The sequence below is a fragment of the Dasypus novemcinctus genome, chromosome 8 (assembly GCF_030445035.2).
Source record: "Dasypus novemcinctus isolate mDasNov1 chromosome 8, mDasNov1.1.hap2, whole genome shotgun sequence".
Classification (NCBI taxonomy): Eukaryota; Metazoa; Chordata; class Mammalia; order Cingulata; family Dasypodidae; genus Dasypus; species Dasypus novemcinctus.
This window is the reverse complement of record NC_080680.1, coordinates 116,250,270-116,252,930: the sequence shown is the minus strand read 5'-3', so window position 1 is coordinate 116,252,930 and position 2,661 is coordinate 116,250,270. Positions and strand designations below refer to the sequence as shown.

General features: G+C 36.9%; 1 pseudogene; it reads left to right on the top strand.

Moving 5' to 3' along the window:
* Positions 1 to 1,205: 1,205 nt before the first annotated feature.
* LOC101416574 (olfactory receptor 13C8-like) lies at positions 1,206 to 2,169 on the top strand (annotated as a pseudogene).
* Positions 2,170 to 2,661: the final 492 nt, after the last annotated feature.

The following is a 2,661-nucleotide window of genomic DNA, read 5'->3' as shown; positions in this document are numbered from 1 at the left end:
CCTATACTTCATAGTTTATACAAAATTACAGATTAAATATTTTCAATTTCTTTTTCTGTATCTATTGTAATAATTCCCTTTTTTTCTTCAGTCGTTTTATATCATGATTTACCGGTGAAGTTTACCAAATGTTTAAAGAAGGATAACCTCCCTATCCTACAATAATAGACCCTATTTACTGAGGTTGTTAGGATTAGACACTTTTAGAAATATATTTGGTATGTAGTAATCAATTAATACACTGTTCTGTTTTTATCATGGTAATTAATAAAGTTATTTAAATGTATAAATAACCAACATTAATTAATATATATGACTCTGATGGTTTTTTGAACTATGCTCTTGGAGTCTTCTGAAACAGAACTGAGAAGAGTGTATAAGTCACAAAGAGATAGTGCTATATCTACCCAAAAACACACAACAAATTCAACCAGCAGAACTCCCCTTTTGGTTTTATAAATTATTCTTCTGTGTAAACCATATTTGTCAAAAAACAGTGGTTGGATATCAGTGGTATAGTTAATTGTGTACATTTTAATGAAAGCACTATTGTTCCATTTGATCCATAAATGATGGTTATTGAAGTGAAAATAAGCAAATTAAGTGGAGTTTACAAGACACAACATTGCATGTCCCTAACATGAAAAAATGGACTTTGTAGATATTTTCAATATATTTGAATTTTAAAAATATTTATTTGAATGTATACCCCCAAAAATATTTTTTAAAAAGACACTGACAAATCTACAGATGAGATCCTTTCTTCAGTGAAGACATGGGCACTACTTCTACCACCGGCAGACAAGAAGCAGTTTTGAAAGAGACTTGGCCACATGGACTGCATCTTGACTTTGATGGGCACTTTTAACTTCAGGGTCCCTTTCATCCTTAAGAAAAATATTAGAAGTTATATCGAGAATGGCACTGGAGTAAAGACAAACGTATTGATGTTATTACAACCCCCAAGTTCTATTTTTTCCTCTTGATTTTAAAAGAAACTCTAATCTAAAACAGTGGCGGGCCCATGACACTGTGCTTGGGGGACCTGGTGAATAAATCAGCCATGCTAGTCTGTTGTATCCAATTATAGGATGTAATAACACAGAATAAGAGGCTTAAAAACAGGCAGCTCTTGCAGGCCCTATATTAACAAATACCTGTTCTATCATCCATAGAGAAACTGTTGCAGAAAGAGTATATGTAACATGGAAAAGATCAATGAGTCCATGTTGACAGAATTTGTCCTGGTGGGGCTCTCTGCTCACCCAAAGGTCCAGACAGTTTTCTTTGTGCTAGTTTTATGGATGTACCTGATGATCCTGCTGGGAAATGGAGTCCTGATTACAGTAATCATCTATGATTCTCACCTGCACACCCCCATGTATTTCTTCCTCTGTAATCTCTCCTTCCTGGACATCTGCTACACGAGCTGCTCTGTTCCATTAATTCTTGACAGCTTCCTGACAGAAAGGAAAAGGGTTTCCTTCTCAGGGTGCATGGTGCAAATGTTTCTCTCCTTTGCCATGGGGGCCACCGAATGTGTTCTCCTGGGAATGATGGCACTTGACCGCTATGTGGCCATCTGCTACCCACTGAGGTACCCCGTCATCATGAGCAAGGGTACCTATGTGCCCATGGCAGCTGGGTGTTGGGTCATTGGATTGGTGGACTCCATAGTGCAGACATCTCTCACAATACAATTACCATTCTGTGCTAATAATGTCATTCACCATTTTGTCTGTGAAATTCTGGCTATCCTGAAACTGGCCTGTGCTGACATTTCCACCAATGTGATCAGCATGGCGGGGTCAAATCTCATTGTTCTGGTGATCCCCATTGCTGGTAATTTCCATCTCTTACATTTTTATTGTTGCCACCATTCTGAGGATCCCTTCCACTGAAGGAAAGCGTAAGGCTTTCTCCACCTGCTCAGCCCACCTGACAGTGGTGATTATTTTCTACGGAACCATCTTCTTCATGTATGCAAAGCCCAAGCCTAAAGATGCTGTTGACAGAGATATTGAAGATGTCACTGAAGCCCTTATCTCCCTCTTCTATGGAGTAATGACCCCCATGCTCAATCCCCTCATCTATAGTCTGAGGAACAAGGATGTAAAGGCTGCTCTGAAGAGCATGCTGGAGAGGAAAACTTTCTCTGATGGAAGATGATCACTGATGTGACTCAGTGTTCAAAACTGTGGCAGACATGAAATTCAGAAAGGAGATATTACCATGGGCAAAAAAAAATTACCAAATGTCATTCAGAAGCATATGATAGAAATATTTTGTTTGCTGTTATAGTTTTCTCTTGTGCTGAAGAAACAAATGAGGCTCATAACTGCAAAAAGTATTGAAATGCAAATTGTCAAGATACCCAGGGAGAATGAAATACTTTTTAAACTTTAAAAAATATCCAGGTGAAAAGTGTTGTAAAAAGGCCTTAGTACCCTATAATTCAGTAATTATTAATTATGTACCATTAATATTAACAAGCACACTACAGCATAGTATATAAACTAATTAAATTTGTCAATTGCTTTAGTGTTTGTGTCTACAACACATATCAGCTCTTAACATAATGTTTTGTGTGATCTATTTATCTTTTAAAAAAAAGACAATTAAAATATAAAAAAAAAACACTTATCAGCTCCTTGAGGATAG